This window comes from Pyxicephalus adspersus, chromosome 6, assembly GCF_032062135.1.
Source record: "Pyxicephalus adspersus chromosome 6, UCB_Pads_2.0, whole genome shotgun sequence".
Lineage (NCBI taxonomy): Eukaryota > Metazoa > Chordata > Amphibia > Anura > Pyxicephalidae > Pyxicephalus > Pyxicephalus adspersus.
This window is the reverse complement of record NC_092863.1, coordinates 81,180,870-81,202,517: the sequence shown is the minus strand read 5'-3', so window position 1 is coordinate 81,202,517 and position 21,648 is coordinate 81,180,870. Positions and strand designations below refer to the sequence as shown.

The 21,648-nt window shown below is 37.8% G+C and overlaps 1 protein-coding gene across 5 annotated transcripts in view; it reads left to right on the top strand.

Moving 5' to 3' along the window:
• Nucleotides 1–21,648, top strand: part of ERBIN (erbb2 interacting protein) — a 148,026-nt gene that overhangs the window by 11,224 nt on the left and 115,154 nt on the right. The window contains exon 2 of one of the 5 annotated variants that reach the window (XM_072416343.1): nucleotides 11,249–11,359. The exons of the other annotated variants lie outside the window; for them this stretch is intronic. The gene's annotated coding sequence lies outside the window, so the exon portion shown is untranslated. The remainder of the gene's footprint in view (nucleotides 1–11,248; nucleotides 11,360–21,648) is intronic. 5 annotated transcript variants of the gene reach the window in all.

Below are 21,648 nucleotides of genomic sequence, written 5' to 3'. Positions count from 1 at the left end.
AAGTAGACCTGTGATTGGGCAGCATGGTGGCACAAGTGGGTAGTACCTTGGCCTTTGTAGCACCAGGGTCCTTAGTTCATATCTTGGCCGGAAACGCAAGTTAATGACATATGACTATGGTAGTGACATTAGATTATGAGCCCTGTTGAGCGACAGTTAGTCCTGTGTAATGTGTTGGAGCTATATAAGATATTAGTATATAATAATTAGGCTTTGGACAAGTACTTACATTTTCTTGAGAGTGAAGTCTTAGTAGTAGTAGGTCAATTTTTGTTACAACGCCAGCTGGTTTTACAGAATTGGGATACCATGCATTTTATTATAGTTGTTGGTAAACTATAAAAACAGCAATTCTCATTTTTTTTTACCAGACCAATCTGTTGGATTGCTGGAATACATTTGATTACTGCTTTGTTGCTGCGTTGTGGTTGCCATTGTTGCCAAGTCTGGGTCTGTTGTAATGCTGAATGAAGTCAGAAATCCTGAAATCATTTGTTTACCTTTCCATGCAATGCAGTCCTGTGCAAAAAATTTGGAAATAATTGTGATTTGTGTGCTGGTTACATCATGTTGATTGACTGAACATAAGTAGTACATAAAACATGTAAAGATTCTGCTGCTTTATGAAAATGTATTTTTTCTGTGTTTACACCTGATCAGAAACAGAAAATGTTGTATTGTGCCTGGTTGGGAGACCTAGGAGGACCAGGTGCCAAGTAAGACCTTTCGATTGTAGAGTCTTATAGGGAATATGTGCTTTGCAGGTGGAGAGAATGTATTTATACTATTTCTCTTCCATGCCTAATTGCTGTGTACAGGAAGATAAATAACTGGCACTTTTAGGTACGGGTAGCATTTAGCGCTGGATGTTTAAAAGGCTAATTTTCAGCCACCATTGCTGTTGCAAAAGTTTTTGGTTGTTTGCAAGCTTCAGTTGAAAGTACATTGGTGTCCTTGCGGTATTGAAATGTAATGGGAAGTATAGGGGGAGGGTTATGTGATTTCAGTGTACCTTTTGGCTGTATCTAGGATGGAGAAAAATTGGGTGAATTGTTAGTAAAATAGTCCATACACCGATCATGCAGACTTCTTTTGCAGTGTCCATTTAACATCACCCCTGTATTAGGGGGTCTCTATATACCTAAAAAGTTATTCACCTAACTAGATTATCCAAACCTGGAACCTATTCAGTTCATACCCAGCATCATACTCTGAGCTGCGGGTGCAGGTGGTGAAGAGGCTGGTAAATGTTATTGCAGAAGGGACATCAATAAAAATCCTGTCTGATCACAAGGAATTTTATTATTTTGTTTTATTGTCAGCATCACAAAGGTACTTTTAATTCTGTTCAACTTTTATTGTGGTTTTTTTGGGCACAAAGGATTTAGCTTGTCTGAAATATATTTAGCCCAGGACAAGTAAATCTCAGCAGCAGATCTGCCTGGGTGAGATAATGGTGATCTGTCAGAGCAGGTCATGAGCTTATTTTAGTGGGTAGGTTATCTAATGCTGAGCGATTATGACGTCTGTACAGGAAACTGACCCTTGAATGATTGATATATAACATCTAAGTTGACCTTTGATGACTCACAAGTTTGAAGATGACATCCAAAAGGATTTCAATCAGTATGCATGACAATGCAGTTTCCACTAGCTTAGGAAATGAAGAGATTGCTGAAGTAATTAGTGTCCAGTATTCATGAGGCTCCCTGCTAATGAGCTGCATTTACATGCATATCTGATTGCAGATTGGACTCCTCCTGACTGTATGCACTATGCAAGCTAATTAATTAATTGACCTCTGAAACCACCACAAATTCCGATAACAATTGGGAATATAAAACGTATATTATTTAACTCAGTTAAGACATGCACAAAGCAGTCTCTGAATTGTGTTGGCTGGCTGTTATCCAGTTGGTTTCAGGCGATCCATATGTACCTCTCAGAAAGGAAAAGAGGTAAAGGTATGAAAGCAACAAGACTTTTTCCATGTATCTTTGTGTTACAATATGTTGATCGACATGGAGAAGGGAAGCTTTGATGAAAAGTGATGTCTGGAGTGGTAGCCACCAAGCTGCCTGCCGTGTTGAGAGATTCCTCTGTGCATGACTCGATTAACAGTTCTGTGACAGCATGATAAAATGTATGTGAGTTCTTGGCTTCATATGCTGTCTTAATTGGGCCCTTAGGAATTTTAGGCATTCATTTTATATAGATGGTAGGGCTTTATGGTGATGTCGGAGAATCCCAGAGCACCGTATAATCCTCTATGATGGAAGGAAGGGTTGGAGGTGACCAAAACCGACTCCCACTTATTTACCCACCCATGGGGAAATTGCTGTCCCATTTGTAAGTAGTAACAGTGTAACAAAGAGATGTAAGTTGGTTTTAAAGCTTTTCATCACTTTATCACATCTCTGTCATGTTCTACATACTTCATACTTTTTTTTTGTTTCATGGTGGTAAATTATGAAGATGACTTTCTCCTGCATAGCTTATGAACCTGACACTTTTTTCAGACCTTTTTCTTTCAAGCTCCTTTTAGATAAAAGTACTAAAAGTATTTAGTAAAAGTACTAAAATGAACTTCTTATATTTCCTGTCTCACAGATGTAACAGGAAGCTAGAAGAAATATCCCAAAGTAAAGAGAATACTTAAGTTGCCATGGCACACGACTTCCCCTTGGGACTTTTTTTAAATAAATAAAAGTTTTAGCCTAGAAAAGCAGATCAATACTCGGTATATACTCCCTGTCCCCGTTCTGCCACCAGTGCTGCCATCTTTCTTCTCTTCCTTTTTTCTAACTTTGGCTAATCTTGATTGGCCTGGGTGAGCTGACGTAACTCCTGGAAAGATCAGTGGGATTTCATTTGAGCTGAACATTCGTAATTTTGTCTGATGTCTCATAGATTCAAGAAAGCGTGCACATGCTTCTTATGTTTGGATATTATTGCTTATCCCAGAGTTCTTTGTTTGAAATGAAATATAAAAACCATTACTCACACGCTGACACATTTAAGATTGTTTTGTTTGGATGTGAAATTTAATAGACTTTGTAAATACTACCTAATTACATACCAATATGATTGATATATTCAGATTGAAGAAGCTTTATTTTTGCCATGGAGGGTTGTTTGTGGTGTGGTTCCGTATTGGTAACCTACAGTGCAAAAATCGTATAGCTACAACGTTCTAAAGTGCCCATTTAGAAACAAGTAACATTTTTTATCATTTTACTATTTGGCACAAAATATACTGTAAAGCTAAACTTCAAGCAAACAGCACAGATTAAATACAGAAATGGGTTTTACCTGCCAAAAAATTTGTAACTTCCTCCACCCTGTCCCGAGGGCCAGTCACACTTTCGGGTGCTTTAACGTATGCATGTTAAGGCACATTGTGTTAAGGCTGCCTTTTTGGTTTGAATAGGTTTTCAATGTAGCTGCACAAAAACATAGCTGCATTAGTACTGTAAACAAGGAAACCACAACCCCGCCATGCACAGCTAGCGTAATTGGTGTCTCAGCATTTTTGCCACCCTTTAAATAGGCAGAAAACCTGCACAGTGGTTCAGGGCTTGGGGACGCACTGCTCTGCCAGATGGCTGTAAGGTGGGTGATTATTTTTCACACGTCACTTCTAATTAGTTTGGACATACATGAGCTGCATTAAAGTAGGATTGCACTAAGCTTAGTTGTATTTAAAATGCCCTGATAACAAAACCTATTTAGTTATTGCTCTTGGTGTATTTGACCATGACTCCTGAGCAAGCTCGGCTAACATCCAGAGTGATCCAGAAAACCTGGAATGGATTTGGTTCAAGACTGAAAAAAATTGCAAACTAATTGCAAATTATTTTTTTAAGAATTCCAATCCAGGTTTGCTGGATCACCAAGATTCTTTCATGGTAATCTATCTTCTCCAGTCTAGGAGAGCTTTAATAACTCAGGCCCCTTGTGTTGTCACCAGGCATCTGGTGCTTGTGTCTTGTTTGTGTTCTCTTTAGATTCAACAGATGATGATGTACTCAATGAATAAAGCTTGTTAACTTTCTAAAGTTTGTTTAACTTGCAAAGTAAATGTTTACTTAACTTAGTTATTGGGGTTAGCTGCATTCAGTTCAATCATCCAATAACAGGTGGGCAAAAATAGTTTTTATTGTACATAGCACATAATAGGGTGTACTACTTATTAAGTGATCATAAACTTTGCAAAGTAAACATGCTCCATTGCTTTAGTAAATCCCTTCTCTATGCATCAAAATAAAGGAGAGCAGAACCACTTTATAGCCAAATACTGTTCTTTTTTTTAAGCTCATGATATATTCCAATCCTGTATAGCTTTTTGTGTTCTTGTTTGCTGTATAACCTTTGTATATAATTTTTTTTCCTCTGGCTGCATGTGATCTTCCATGCTGTGCGAGACTCACCGCTTCTCACTGCGGGAGAAGAGATTAGGATGTTTGCCTAAGGAAGCCAAGCAAGTTATTTATAAAATAAGTATATCACTTTGTTTGTTTTAATAGGATGGTCCTACAGACGTGTTCTCTCTGCCTGGCTTTGGCAATGGTGTTGGAGTTCACAGACCTTGCACGTTGTTGTTAGTAATAATTAAAGCTGAGCAAATTGCTGATATGCGCTTTGCAAGAGCAATGTTGACAGGTCGGCAGTCCTTAAGGAATCTGCGTGCTTACCACTTTCCTGATGCCACATAATAAATTTATGTATTGGACATCTGTCCCCGGGCTGGGTGGATGCAACAGCCATACAATAATGCCAGCGATGGCATGCCTTCACAATTTTCACCTAAAACCAGAACTAAATTGTGAGCGCTAACAAATCTGCAGCCTGTTAGTTCTTTTAAAGACTAAAAACCTTCCTCCAATATTTATGGTATCCTTGGAGGGAGCAGGACCCAGAGCTACAAAGCAAGAATGCTATCTACTTAGCCACCATCATGCTTCCGATGAAGAGTACAGGCTTTTCACATTCTTCTTGGTTGTTTATATTGTCACATTCTAAAGGTCAGCTATTAGGTGAAGCACAGTACCCATACCCTATGAATGAACATCTAATGTTTTCTGTAATCCACATTCATTCGTGTTTTGGGTCTTAATAGGACCCAGTCACCAACATAAATATTTGCAAGTTGGAGCACTAGGACAAGTCTGAATAATATGAATTATGCTTTTTTAGTCCTTTCCTATTGAAGTTGCTACTAAGCAACATTCCAGAAAAGGATCCCTTCATCTAAGCTTGTACATAAATATATAGACCTCACTTTAATCCAAAATGGGACTGTTGACCTTTACTGTATTGTTAAGGTTTATAAAAACAAAGACCTGTCTCCCTTCACTCTTTAAGACAGGGGGTAGTTCAGGTATGCTATAGATTTTCTTTTAAAGAGAGATCAGTTCAAACCTTTATTACTTTTCAAATCATGTATGAATCAGAATGTAAACATAGATCGCATGTGTCTAATAATTATAAAAATAATTCTTTAAAAAGAATTGCATGGAAGTTGTAACACGGTGAACAGCAGTGTGAAAATAAGATTTAATGTTAGAATTATTTCTCTGGGCGGCAACCTGTGACAAAAAGCAGCTCTCAGTCCACATCTCTTGGTCTTATATTCTTTTTTTTCTCAGATAGCTTTGCTCCTAATGTCAACCCAACCCTATAAAATATTCCCTATGTTTCTAGCCATACACAGCTGCCAAAGGGACATTAACCAGAGGTGTATTTATCGGTGCCAAAAAGTATTTTGTATAGTTTTTTCTTTTCTTCCTTCCTGGACTTCCCTGCCCAATTTGTGTTTGGAAATCATATAGTATAGTTGCAGGTATGTGACTTTTTTTCAAAGGCCAATTTTTTTCTTTTCAGACAGAATATCCAAAACCTTTGTCAGGTTTTTCTTGGTGCATTACCTTTTTCATTTTGTATGAATAAAACAGAAGTCAAAGCACAGTGCTGAGTTTAGAAAACCCTACTGCTTGATGATTGGCTGTACTCTGTCAAAGATACTATTAACCACCATACCATCTCTAGTCTTATCCATCTTTTACTAGTTAGTCATGTAATTTGTTTTTCTTGAAAATAAAAATCCCTATTCTGACATTGTAGCATTGTGATCCAAGATTAGTGGGTTCAGTTTTATCATTCAAAATGTATTTAGCATACAGACTACATGAAAACCAATATAACAAAAAATAGTAGGATTTCAGGGTACACAAATTAAAAAACATATTGTTAAATAAATTGTGCATGTAACATTGATATGGAGTTATGGGGATGCCAGAGAAAGAGGATAGAAGGTCAGCGGAGCACATGGCTAAATTACCCCATGATTCCAATGCATACATAAACTTGTGCTAGTGCTCATACCAAAAGAGATTAGAAAGAATCCAGTATGGCACACAGGGCACTAGTATACATATTAGATGAGTTGGCCATTTATTACAAAAAATACTCCAGGAGTATAAGAGGAAGAAAGCAAGAAGAGTAGAGAAACAGGATAGATGACTGCACCGCCCAGTCCACCCTTGCTGCTATAATTAAGCAGAATATTTATATATAGTACCAGTTCTTTAGCATTAATACTGCACAAAATGTAATAAAGTCAAACCACATAAAGCCAAAAATGTATCCCTAGGGTCGGTGTCCTCTATGGCCATCTCTTCTAGGTAACAATTATCATTAACTTTTTCCACCCAAGCAGTCATAGGAGGTGTAGACTGGACTTTCCAGTATCAAGGAATATATTGTGGGAGAGAAAATGTCTTAATAAAGAGCTTTTCTGCATGACAATGGAGCCGGGTAAGATGCAGAGGAAAACTTTTTCCAGGGTGAGATGTAAACACACTGTATCTAAAATTTGGAAGCCGGGCTGTGAATTCAGGTTTTCATAGGTGTTAATTAGAGAGTGCTTATCTTTTCATTTTAGGTATGTTTTGATGCAATCCAGATCCATGATAAGTTTCATAATGTTTTTAGGTCTCTCAAAGGGCATTGGCTGCTCCCTGCCCTTGGGTAAGGGCCCAAGCTATACCTTTTATTACCCCTCTCCTCCTTCAGTGTAATGTGTTTGAATTTTTGTAAACCACCAGAAGATGGAATTACAAAAGGTTGAGGGGGGGGGGATTATTCCAGACTTTCAACTTTACAGCTTTAAGTCCAAATTTACAACTTCAACGCGTGCTGGGTTAGTGGGTTTTAGAAGCTGAAAATGAATTAAAGCTATGTTCAGACATGTTCGCTGCTTTTTATTCAGAGCTCAGACTTCACAGTGAAAGCACAGGTACAATATAAGTGGTGTGAAATGGAAAGTTTACCTTTTGATAGGGTGGCATTGAGCAATGCCTGGCATTGTGAAATATTTCCCTTTTCCAATAAAATGACATGCATATATGATTCAATAAATATTTTGTTTTCTGTTGCAATACCTAATAAACGTAACTGCTATAATAGTACACTACACGTGGCAAACACATGAGAACATTGTAGGCTATTAATATCAGACCGGTACATGTGTTGGAGATAAGTGTACAATTTTATTGTCTATAAAATGCAAAATGCATACTTCAGGATTCAGCTCTGTATTCTGTGTTCACCACCAATAATGAAAGGGTGACTAAACAGTCTAAAAAAGTATTTAGAGAGGTAAAGTTAAGGAAGAGCTAATGGTAAAAAGAGAGGTAAGAAATGAGGCAAGGAAATACCAAGCATAGGGTAGGGAGAAGGGGAAGTGAGGTCCATGTTCAAGATTCCACTATGACTAATTTTTTTTTGTTTTCACAGGATCCCACCCTTTGGGCAAGGGGGGTTGGCTGGCTGTCAGGGGGGTACTAAGGACAGTAATAAGGGGTGGTATATTTTGGATGAGAATGGGTATTTGTTTTTTTGTAGCAATGTATATATTGGAAAAGGGAACATCATATAGTTGTATTAGAATGCTGGAGGTAGGGGGCTTTTTCTCAATAGATAATAATTACTACAATATTATCCGTTTAAGCGTTTGTCCATTATTGTCCCATCTCAGTACATTTACGTTTGGTACATTACACAGAAGTGTTTGTCTTCTTAGTATTTTCTCCTCGCTGCTGCACTTGGTTACTCCTTTGATGACTTTGTTAAACCCCGGTTCTTTGACATCCAAAAATAACTTATTTCCACTGCGTACCCTAAAACTTCTGGTCTAGTTTTATAATTAATTCAGTGTTAATTACTGGGTTGAAAATTTAACTTCTAAACACCTCTTTGTAGCTTTTATTAAAGCATGTGTGGCCTAAATAGAATCATTTTCTCATGAGTATCTGCTAAATGAATACAGCTTGTTACAGAAACCCAGGCATGTTAAATACTAATGTAATTGCAACAAATTAATTTCAAAGGTTGTGCGTGGTTACAGTAATAAAGATGTGCGAAGAGAACACCTTATGTTATTGCTTTAGATTCACACTGAGCCTTCATTTCTCTTCATTGAATGCAAATATTTCATTACAGCATTTTCCTTTGGGGGTTCAGTGTTGGGTTGTTTAGGCAATGTGAGATGTTGGGTTTTGTTTTATTTTTTTCAGTGTCTCTTTGAATAGATCATTTTTCCTTCTTCTTGTCAGACATGGCATTGCATGCCGTTTCTTGGAAAGTTGGAGGACAGGACACTCTAAGGTTTCAGTCCTGAATCTTGGCAAGAAAACCTGTATCTCATTGAATGACCTTTTGAGGTTGTTCATTAGTTACTAAGCTTTGTTGCTGCCGTTCTTTAAGGTGCACCTGCCACCGGCTTTCCACAGGGAACCATTTTGTGGCTTTAGACAAACTTGGTTTAACACTGAGTTTCCTAGAAATCCTTGAGACCCAAGCATGGAGAAAATGAAAACGAAATAAAGTATTTAGTAACATGATTTGTCTCTGGAAGTATTTGTTTCATATATAGCAAGATTGCAAAATGATGTTCATCGCTTATCAAGGCTACATTGCTGTGTTAATATGGGTAATTTTAGCATTCTGTGAAAGCGAGAATTGATGTTGATTTCAGTCTTGCAGTCACAAAATGTGCAGTTAGCTGCTCTCAGGTGCTTCTATTCAACTACTGTTCCATTTTTAGTGTCAACTTAAGTGTTTTAAGAACATGCACTTGAGTGTGAGTTTTCCTCCAGAAGATGAAAAGCAACCAATAAATCAGAAGAGACTTGTCACTTTTAGCAACCGCATTGCGATTCACCGCAACTGTAGCTGCAACCGTGTGCAAACCACATGAACAAAATAGTTCCCAACCACCCCTATTCAGCTAAATAGGAGTGGTTGGGAGTGTGGTTAAATTGGAATGAAACCCAGGCCTACTCACCTATCCGTGTTCCAGTGATGGGTGCCACCATCTTGCTTCTCTTTTTCTTCTTCCAGATGATCTTTGGCCAGCTTTATTTGCCGAGATGCACGTGGTAGTTCATTTATCTCGATGTACACAAGGGAAGCTGGGATTGCTAGGTTTTCCTGGCAAGCAAAGCTGACGCACATGTGCAGCTCTGTTCAGCTTTTTGCCAAAAACCAGGAGTGATCAGGCAGGTAAGATGTATTAGCACAGAAGCGATCTTTCCTGTCCCTTTCTGCAGTAATGACCCGCCTGATCATAAAAACCCAAAAGTTGAACTTTAGCTCCACTTTAAGTTGGAAATAGCCCATATTATGCAATTTAACAGCTGGCTGACTGCTGGCATGTTTTAAGAAGCCCTGTCCATATTGTGGCTAAAAACTCCAGGGATATCTTTCTTATTTATATTCTAAGACTTGGGCCCTTACTAAAAAGCTGACAAGTGTCCTTACAAGAATTAATATTTAATGATGCAGGCTAAAGTTGCCTGACCTGACCCATAACTTGGTGTACAAAAAACAAGGAGCCCAGGAGCAGTATATTGGCAGGTGTGTTTTGGGGATCCTTACTGGTGCAACAATATGATATGTACAAATTCTTTTCAGTGGTAATGTTCAGTGAGTAGTTTTAAAAAGGCAAACAACAAAAAAGTCAGATGTAATATATACAGCACATGGGCAGTCGTTTACCTTCCTTTCTATTGTCATTTTTAGCTGCTTGTTCTCTGGGTGGGTGTTCTATCAAGTTTTGTGGTTTCTTGCAGCACCCGAGTAGCTTTTGGTGTAATTTCCTGTTTTTTTTTTCAAACTGCTTCTAGTGGAGCTGCTGTTAACCTGAATTCTGTAGATGTAGAAATTGTGTTCTTGTTTTGCCTGTGTGCCTATTGTAAAGATGCATAGTGGAAGGCAAATAAAAGGGCGGTACATTTTATCTGTGGCTTGTGCAATATCTCAACTTCCAAGGATGTGGAAATAATAAGCCCACATGCAATGCTATGGAGGGCAGGGGAGGACATGCGTTTTTCTATGCAAATATTGGCTTTTAGAAAATTAGTAGCAGAATATGAGGAAGCTTGCCCTGACAAGGAATGTATAATTCTCAACGTTTTTAACATGGCAGACCCCCTGGTCAGGTTTTCTAGGAACCCCTACTATAATCATTATATCCACAGTACGTTAGTGTAGGGGTCAGTGGAAAGAATACATTTTACGCTGCTGGCTATTGGGAAGAATGTCACCCCTACAGATAGCTAAAACAATATCTGGTGCCAGTTAAATTGACCTGAGAGTCCCAAACTGCTCAATGGTCAGGGAATCCCAACCCCTGAAGGAACCCTGGTTGAGAACCACTGGACTAGTACCCAATATTTCCTTAATGTATTTCTGCATTACAGGTTTGCTTTAAATCCCCACACCTTCTACTCTAACATAATGAAATTGAACTAAAAGAAGTAACCATTCTCAGTTTCCCTACGGTTTGCCAATTTAAATGATCACAGTGACTATAGTTTCTCAGCATTAAATACTTTACATCATCCAAACCACAGAAGATGATGAAATTGCACATAATCTCTGCTGTGTTAGAAAGTCTATCCACTGTATCTTCTCTATAAATTAGCTTTGACGTTTTCGGCACTGCAAATCTGCATTTGACAAAGAAGTTACATAGTGGATTTGATAAAAAGCAAGAGATGGGGACAGTGTATTGTCATTTGAAAATAGGAAGTGTCTAACAAAACCTTCATGGCAAGTATTATTTTAAAGAAAGCTGCATATTTAACAAGACTGTAAACAACTTACTTTAACTTGTTTAAGCTTATGTTGATTTTCTAGTAATTGGGTGGATATTTACTTTTCATATTTGGTATATATTCTGCAGGCTGGAGATATGGAGGTGATATAGTTGCAGCAGTAAACAACATTGTAAACCCATCCAGCTGTGAAGTAGTATGCCTTTTATTGGACTAGATGAGCAGATCTGCTTTAGCAGGTAAAATGCTGACATGTATGCTCTCCAACTGATGTTTTGCTTTATTTTACAAGCAGACCAATAATTGGGAAAACATTTTCCTTTAAGCCATGTGAGACGAGTCAGTGGTGAATGATCTAGCAGTGACAGTAGGCATCCTGCAGCTGTTCTTTGGCTTGGCCTACTTTATTATCCATTCCACTTCACGGTTTTGTTGCTGCCATATTTGTAGAGTAATGTCTCCATATAGTGTCCTACACCCAAACTATTGATAACTCCATAAGATGCAGACGTGGACACAATATACCTGTAATGATGTCAAAGTCATGGCCACCCCTTGCATATCTTGGTGCTACTCTCCTGCTTAAAATTGTGAACTATATGCGAACAGTAATTTTTTCTTTTCTAACCAATTTCTCTGACAAATAAATCAAGGTTGAATAATGTCTGTTCAGCAGTCAAGGTTTTTAGATTCAATGTTTGGTTTATTTTAACACATCAATAAATTGTAGGAGTGTTAGAAGCACGTACACCCTTGTCGTGTGACCACACTCTGACCACACCTGCTGAAGTCACTGTGAAAACTTTGTACTTAGCAAACACCTATTTGATCATAAAGTTATCCTGCCCCTTGGACACATCTGGGCCAATGTTTGACGTAGTGTTTAGTTCCAACCTCATACATGTTAGCCAAACATCTGCTCTGTAAAGTGATGTAATTAGCTGTGGCTCGGCCATGGACTCGGAGAAACCACCAAACGCTGAGCGTGCCAGCCTGTAACCACAAAAGCTGTAGAAGTTTGTGTGTATCTGTGCAGCAGCGGGAACAGATCTGATCATTTAGGGGATGTTTTGGAGAAGAGAAAACCCATTGTGCCTTTTTTAAGGAACAACCAAGCAGTTTCTTTTTTTCCTGGTTCAAAAGACATGGTATAGTTTGAAAGATTAAGCCATGTTCTTGCTGAGGATAATGTGTGTGTATGTATGTGTATGTGTGTGTGTGTATATATGTATATGTATATATATATATATATATATATATATATATATATATATATATAAAATATATCTATCATTCTCACAGGCAACATATTATAAAACTTTGCTTCTGATTGGCAATTTGCTTTAAAAGAAACAAACAAAAAAAAAAAAAAAAGCAAGAGGTCCAGCAAATCCCAGTACTCTGAGGAAAAATACAGCAGGAACCTTAATTTTTCATCCTTTCAGTTGTTTCTGTCATTCTATATTATCACAAGACTATAAGGGCTCGTTGAATAAAGACCTTGGTGCAGAGCCTTTGCACCCTACTGCACCATTTGCTCACCGGAACTCTGAGATCCCATGGTGCTCCAGGAAAAGTTGAAGCCACTGAATCGCTTTCCCACCTCGTACAAAGTAGTGTTTAGTATCTAAATGGCCAATCATTAGGTCTCTGGTGTTACATAATGACTGGGGGGATGTCCTTGGCCTTGTGTAAGCTTCAAGTTAGTGTATGGTCAAAAGTTATCCAGTAATTTGGGAAGGGGGCTCCATTGAACAAGTGAGTTAACAGGTAATTCAGTGGAAATAAAGTATGGACGCAGTACCAAGTCTGCATAATAAAAATCCTGTTTTCCCAGGATGTACCAATGCCCTGGGTTGTGAATGGTATTTTGTAGGTGTTTTACTTGGCATCTTCCAGTCTCCTGGACCCTGTGGGTATGGCAAAGAGAGGCAAGGTAAAACTGGCAAGCGAACAGGTTTACTTTAGTGCTGGACCTATTAGCTAACTGCTATCCTTTCGCTTTATTTTCATTAACTAATTCGACCACAACATCCAAGAATCTGTGAGCTGCAATATTTTATGTTTTAAATACACGTCCGTGTTCTCCCCAGACCCTTTTAGCTGGGCACACCGCCCGTCACTTTTCAATAACCACCAGGCTGTTTTTAGGTGGTTACTAAATAGTTGGGTCACGGTAAGGGGGCTGCCATCCCCCTACAGCTTCTTCCCACCCAGGTTAAAAACATTACTGGGTAGAAAACTGCACGTTAAATAGGATTAATGTAGTCATAACTAATATTCTTGTTACACTGTGCTTATCATTAAGTAAAATGTATCTGGAGATGCTCACTTAAGTTGATAAAGTCCAGCCATGCATCGGAGGAGGGTGGAATTATGCAACCTTCAAAGAATGCATTTTCACATAAATGTGATATTTTATAGAGCTTTAAAGGTTGTGAAACCCTTGCATTACAAGAAATAACAGAGATGAAGAAAAATGGAAAATTACATAAAAGTCTTAAGTAATGGAATTTACCCATTGCCATTATGAGCTGTCATTAATGTTTCCCACTGCTTTTTTGTTAGGCTTTGCATTTATATTATAGAGTTTTGAGCTCCTAATTCTTTGCAGGCTTAATTGGAAAATAATTTAAAACAGCCAAGGAATTTTCGGTCATTAACCTAAAATAGATAAAGTTTAATGTAAATGTTATGGGAAGTTCTAAGCAAACTATATGTTGGCAATAAAAAAAGTTTATATATAGATGGCTTTTGTCCTTATTTTATTTATGACTACTGTTGTATCAACCGTGCGTGTACAGTCAGCAGTTGTAGAGTTCTCTGCACTTTACAACAAATCTTTAGGTTATAGAAAAGCGTTTGGGTATTCAGTAGTCTGAAACCTGAAGAAAAAAATGCTTCCAGAAACCGTGGTTATCCTTGTAGCTTACTGCTTCATTTTGTGTGTGTTTCCTAATCCTTCTTTAAATAATTTACCTTTTTAATGTAAGCATATATGTATGTAAATTATACTTTCATTGACCCCATAAAATATTTTCAGTATTTAAATAGTGCCATTTTAATATACAATACTTTACAGAGAACATTTAGAGAATTACTTACCAAAAGCTGCAAAAAAGATAGTATATGTGCACCCCTCTTGTTTTGGAAAATCCTACCAATGACATCCCCGTGGTCTTGGCACTCCCTCGAGGGAAGAATAATATTCATCATCCATTATGGACATGTATTCCCAATTATAAAGAAAAAAAAACTGGTTAACCAAAAATGTGCATGTGGATTCCAAACAACATTTTAAAAGTTTAGGAGCTCATTTAGACTATGTAGTTGTGGTTTGTATGCAATGTGAAAGGCAATCAAGGGTATGGGATAGTAACCAAATTATACAGTATGACCCAAATTGCATATCATAGGTTGTGGTGCATTGCAGTGTGTTACAAAGAAAGGATCATTTCTGGCTTTAGGCTTATTACTGCATTTAGTGCATATTATTTATTAGTGCATTGGTAGCCTATTTATAATAAATGGGCTGATTTCACAAAATGCATGTTCATGCGCCACAGTAGTCCTCCAAAGTATGAATAGACCCTAATTGGGACTTTTAGTTTTGTTATTGGAAAATATTTTCTAAATAAAATGTATAAAATGCTCAGATTTATAATGGTTACTTATTTGTCATTTATTAAAGCCAGGGGGCATGAGGTGATGTACATTATTATTATTCCACCACCACACAGTATTTATATAGCCCCGACATATTAGACAGCCCTTTACAAAGTCATAGCCATATCACTAACTGTCCGTCAAAGGGGCGCACAATCTATTGTCCCTATCATAGTCATATGTATTTAATACAGTCAAAGGTCAATTTTGGGGTAAGCCAAATAACCTGCTGCTGCATGCTTTTTGAATGTTAGAGGAAACCCACACAAACACGGGGAGAACCTGCAAACTCCATGCAGATAATGTCCTGGCTGAGATTCGAACCTGGGACCAAGCGCTGCAAAGGCCAAAGTGCTATTCCCTGAGGTCCCATGCGGACCCGTACATTGCAAAGTTTCATATGATATAAGTGTTCTAACTTCTGATTCTAATTTTTTTTGAGTTAAAACATTTGGGTTATATAGTATATTGTTTTATCTTGATATTCATTTCAGGCAGTCCTTCTGCAGTTTTTTTTTCAGCGGTTAAAATGTCAACTTTTTTTTTTTTTTTTTTTTTTTTTAGCCTTAATCAGAAGAGAAACCTTACGAAATTTTAAAGCTCAATTTATGAACAGAGTATAAATTCTGTGTACTTGGCAGCATATTTTACTGATGAAAGATGGTTGGCAAAGATGAGGTCTGACAGCTCTGGTATAGGAGGGGTACTTTACAAATTATTATTTTTCTTTCATTTCAGCTGGAGATTTTTTTTTTCCATCTGTAATGATGCAAGAAATCTTTTTTTTCATTCTCTCTAACATAGTGTCCCAAATAAGAATTCATTTCATTGGTCCAATAACGCCATTCCTATCCAATACAGCACAATAGAATCCTAAAGGTCTCATATGAATAGCTATGTTGGGGCGATGACAAGGTTCTCTTCAAATATGCTGACAGATGTACTAATAGACAGAATGTTTTAGCACAATGTAGACTCCAAGCCTAAAGTACACCAATGCCTGGATTATGGACTTTACAGTATTTACATATTGTTAATAATTCACCATCACAGTTCACTCCAGAGACATTCTGAATTTAGGTTTCAGTGGATTTTGGCAGGAAAAAAAGCAGAGGAACTCTGATTTCAGTGCCTATGTGCTGAACTTTGAAGATTTATTTCTTTACAGTACATGCAGCTACAAAGGCCAGTGAGCATTTTTATGTCCATAAACTTTGCTGTTGGCACTCTGGCTTGTTTTTTTTTATTGTCTGATGTTCCGGTTGATGGATGCAAGGTGGTAATCCAAGTAGTCAATACCTTGAGGATCTTAATCATTTACTTAGTTGTGCATCCATAGTATAGGACAGGCTTAAGGGATGGTATACGATCACCTCTTATATCATTAAGAAATGACCATGTGTAAGATTGTAAGTAGATGACCAGATGTAGGATAAAGTACATTCATGAGTGTCAATTGTTCACTGTAATCTTGGGGGCTAGGAGTTCTCAAAAGAAAATGATCTGTTTAAACTGCTAAAGAAGTGGTGTGGCTATGTTGTTTCACTTGGGACCTACCTGGTATTGGCTTTTTGGCACAACTTTCAGCATTTAGGAAATATACAGAGTTGACAAGTTTAAGGAGTTTAGGTGTATGTAAACCCCAACAATTCTTCTCTTCTAGTTTGTCAAATTCACTTTTGATTTTGTTTTATTATATTCCTAAGTGCAAAAAGATTCTGACTCTACCAGAAATCCATTAATTTGTAGTGAATTGGTAACGCAGTGCACGCACTGCACAGAAATCCCAGTGTGTCTTTTTTAGCCCTTCTACAGAACTCCTACCTCCTATGTCATGTAGAGAGGAGGTGTATTGTGGTACGAACACGTTTCCTTTTTTAGGGTAACAAGACTGTTCCTCCATAGACACAGTACACAGGAATCTTAGTATGAGAACTGGAATTATCACGTTGAAATGAAGAAGTAAAAAATCCAACTATGGTAAACTGAATGCAGCTTACTAGTAAGCTGCAAAATTTTTTATTCCTGCTCATGGGTTTAGATTCACTTAAAATGAAGAATGGAGGTTCTTTTCCGTCTGTTTTTGGCACCAACGAGGTCTACATCAAGTGCAAAAATGGAGAAGACTTCTAAATGTTGAACATGACCTCCCTTCATGAAACTGGTTGGACCTTTTCACTTTTACCTAATTTTACATTTCTAATACTATGTGACCTCTTATTTCTTTCCCCTCATGCTTAGCATTGTTAATAATTTATCCAAGCAGTCAACTATATATTATTTTTTCACATTCTTTAGGATATTGCACACATCTGCAATTTTTCATGTATAATTGATCAGCATCCAGCTCTATAAATTTTCTTGTTATGCCATCAGCGTAAGTTTAATGGCGTATCCTCTGGAGAGACAGGCATTCTTTATTCAGAGAAACCAATCTTTATACCACATAAGTGACAAAGGAAGTGGGGGTCAGATTATTGTACAGTTAGAGACCCAAGGAAGATTAAGGCGCACCAGTAAAGGAAGGCAGCTGGAACACTTGATGAAGAATTGGTATTAGACAAGTGTAGTGGAGCTAAAACGGGATCTTCGTAATTACTGTCTGGAGGCAGCATTTATTGGAAGACGAATGTTTACTGCAAAGCGGCAGGGATTTGCCAGGGGCCAGAACTGGATGAGCCCTACTTGCTCACTAACATTATTTTAATGTTAGGGGTAATCGGTGAAAAGCCACCAGCCAATATCCCATTAGGAAAATATCATCTATTAGTCTTTATTCAGATCCAGTGTGTCAGGATAATTCTTTGTTTACTTGCAATATTTCTCCGTAACCCAAAGCAAAAGGTAGTGGGGATATGCAAGATAAAGGAACCCAATTATACAAAATATTGTGGTAAGATTTGTAAAATTATAGATTTGTCTTCTCAGTTTGTCCTGGTGATCAGTGTTACAGGGAACAAAAGTAATGAGAAATCTTACATTTTACAGTTGACGCCAGAACAAAAAGTAAGGATAAAATCTTCCAGACTTCACTTGTTACAGGGACAGCTCTCATTTTGTAGGGATTTATTTCACTTACTGGTATATCAGGACAGAAAGAAAGAGTATATTACCCCATTAGGACACACAGCAAAAGTAAGATCGTACTCAGGCCTGGAGTTGAATGATCCCATGCGGCTCCTAATGGCTGGCACCTTGCAAGGAGCTTTGTCATTTGCACCACCATCTGCAGATTTGATAGTGGGTATCTCTTCCATCTAGATTCTGTGGGACTGCTGTGGGTAGAACCCACTTGTAGTGTCTCCCCCCAAGGCAGAGGTTTGCTGCCATAAGGAAGAAGTAACCACACTGCAACCTCACGGCCAATCTGAATATATCCTAACTGACTTATGGTTTATAGACACTGTAAGAAACAATTCTTGACTGGTGGCTTTGGCACATCACAATTGCTTTTGCAACACATGATTTAAATAATCCAGTTTGTCTTTTGAAAAGCAGAACACTAGTATGAGCTGTACTGAAAGTATTTAGCAAATCACATTATCATGATCGCTCTGAGCACTTTTGTAATATAGCTGATGTTTATTATTGCTTCAGCCTTAGTAGTAACACAGAATGATGTCATTCCTCCCACTCACATTCCACTTGTATATCTCTAAGCATGCAGGTCATCTCCTTACAGAACTCCTAACTTGTTTTTCCTGTGATAACAGATACTCTCGGCACCGATACCTGCAGTCAGAATTACACAATGTTGATTTTTTGGGTGCATGCATTAGGCAAGGTTAGAAGAACAAGGGGAGTCTTGTCATTCCAAAACTGCTTTGAGAATTACATGAAGCTATAGATAAAAACAAATCAAAAAAGGTTTATTTATATTTTGGAAAAGGGTAACGAAGGATTGACACCTCTGCCTGCTAATTGTTTGCATTCTGAATACCATTGTGGAAATGTTGCCTTAACTTTCTGTCCCACAATAATAATACAAAATGTGGGGAATACCCCTGTTAGACAGTTAACCCTTTAACTAAAGTTCTTTAGTGGAAGATTTCCCCTCCCCTTTTGCTATATGGGGACAGCTGTAACATGGATTTTCCAGTAGTCGCCAGTACCAATGAGGGGGAATCTCCCCAGGAGGTGCACAGGTGTACGGGAAAAAATGTTATCCCACATTTGCTTACTACTAAGGAGATATATTGTTATATTGAGACTCCATGGATCATTTTTGTTATTGCCACTCTGGGTTCAATCTCCATTATGAACATGGTCTTAATGTTGATATTTTCCTATATTTTTGGGGTTTCCTCCTCTTATTCTATACTGGTTGGATACCAAACCAACCAAAGTGAAAGCAATGACTGATGGAAAGGGTTCTGTGTATTCTGTAAAGCACAGTGGAATATTCATACTCCATATCAATGTATTTGTTTCATATTAAGGAGCCAGATGCTTTCCTATTTTTTAACCTTCACTAAAATTTGTGTATGGATAACCCCTCCGTTCTTGTTTCAGGTCTAGTCCTGAGTTAAGTATTTTTTGTATCACAGAACAGTTGTCATGTGCAGTGATATTTCTGCTTTCCTATGGAGCCCGGGAGGTGAAGTGTTTTAGTAAAGATAACATTTAGGTTTATAGAGAGCTTCTCATGCAGTAGTTCTGTCAGGAGAATTTTGTGCCTAGCAGCCATTAAATAATGAATCGAAAACACCATCCTCAAATTTTTTTTTTTTTTTGGAATAATGTTGTGCTGAAAGGGCTTTGCACAGTTTAACATTTTAAGGATTCTGTAAGACTTAACCACTTTAGTTATTTCACTTTTGCCAACAAATATCGCTGACGTATTTTACCACAAATTTGAGGAAGCAGAAGTTGAAGTGTTTATTTTCTGGCTACATTTAGGGATAGAGAGAACTTGATATTCAGCCTGACTTGTTGGGTGTATTCATACCATGCATTGTGTAATATTTCCTTGGGCATTGGTGGGAAAAGAAAGCATGAAAGCAGAAGTTCATCTAGCAGCATGTGTTAGCAGGTAGTCATTGCAACCTCACTTCCTGTGATTCTCTAAACAAAGGAGGAAGACCGGAGCTAGACTCCATGGCAAGTATCCAGCATGTGGGTGAGCTCACACAAATTCTCCAAAATGCAATTTTTTTGATCAGTATTGAAATTTCTTTGCCTACTAAGCTAAATACCAGGCAGTTTTTCCAAGCAATCATGTTGATTAGTGTAAATATAAAGTATTACCTTTAGAACTAAACTTTTATCCAATATGTAGCTGTGGTTGCATGTAGCTAATCTCAGAGATTTAAGAGTTCTCATTCCTTTTAGTTTCCAGTTAACAGTTCGAGGTCTTAGTTTGCTCACTTTATGTAAAATTCTTTAAAGCGGAACTAAAGACTCCGTAAATCATCTATCTGCGTTCCATTGCAGGGCGCAACCATCATCCTTTCTTTTTCTTCCTAGAGGCTATCTTAGTCCATCTTGATTAATTCCCACGCTCCTATGCATCCTTGGCACAAGCAGGAGGAGCAGGGATTGGTGGGTGGGTGCCCATGTGCAGCTCATCGCTTTCACATTTCACTGGTGTGATCAGGCAGGTAAGTCAGGTTATTGCAGAAGGGACATTGCCGGTCCCTTTCTGCAATTCCAACTTGCCTGATCCTTTATTTGGTAACCTGGGACTACCTCCACTTTTAATTATAACTTTTTCATGTAAACCCATTGATTTTACTTCAATTCTAGGATGCTTAGAAATGTAGTCTATTATTTTTCCTATATTGGGGGTTACATTTGTTTGACCTGGCCAGTGACTAAATTTGAGAAATTAGGGCAAATAGCTGTAATGTAGTGTACCAGCACATTTGACTTCTGACATAATATTTATATCTATACACATACAGTATATATTCATATTTACTTAGCAATCTGATTGCTTTCAGATTTTGCCATGTTTGGTTTGCGGATGGAAGTACACCTACATATTTTCTTTATCAAAATCACAAAGTGAATTGATATTTGCAGTTGTTTCATTTTCTGTTTTATGCCAGAACAGGTCAGTCGAAAACATTACGTGAACTTGAGTCTGTTGAAACAGTGCAGCTTTTTGAAAACAATGGCTGCTGAGATTCAATACCTGACTTTTTTTTTTTTTTCCCCCTCCTCTCACTTTAGGTGTGCATGGATAGGTGGCTTGAGTGCCAAAAGCTGGAACTGGAATTGCTTTTTGGGACTGCAACCCTTTTCTATTTATAGAAGTTGTTGTTGCTGCTGTTGTTATTATTTATTATTATTATTCAACAGAATTTATATAGCGCCAACATTTTATACAGAGCTGTACATTTAAATAGGGGTTGCATATGACGGACAGATACAGACAGTGACACAGGAAGAGGAAAGGACTCTGCACTGAGGAGCTTACAATCTTCTTTTTTTTAATTATTTTTATTAAAAGATAATAAGGTACATACAGAGAAAAGAAAACCAAGTGATCATAACATACAGTTAAAAAAAAAAGAACATACAGCAAGGTTAGGTTCTAACAATACATGTATGCAAGCTTGTGGCTTAACAGCTAACCGCATAGGAATACAAACATTGTAACCAACCAGTTGTGCTGTATCAGTAGCAAGAACCATGATATCTTAAGGTTTTCAAAAACATTTAAGAGTTAAGAATGAGAAAAAGAAAGAGAAAAAGGGAAGAAGGAAAGGGGGGGGGGTGGGGGGGGTGAAGGGGGCATTGACCAATTACAGCTGGGAAGGATACTCTGAAACAGTGGAGGAGTTTACAATCTAAAGCTACGTACACACTTCCAATTATTATCGTCGGAAAACGAACGACGAACGTTCCTGCACGATAT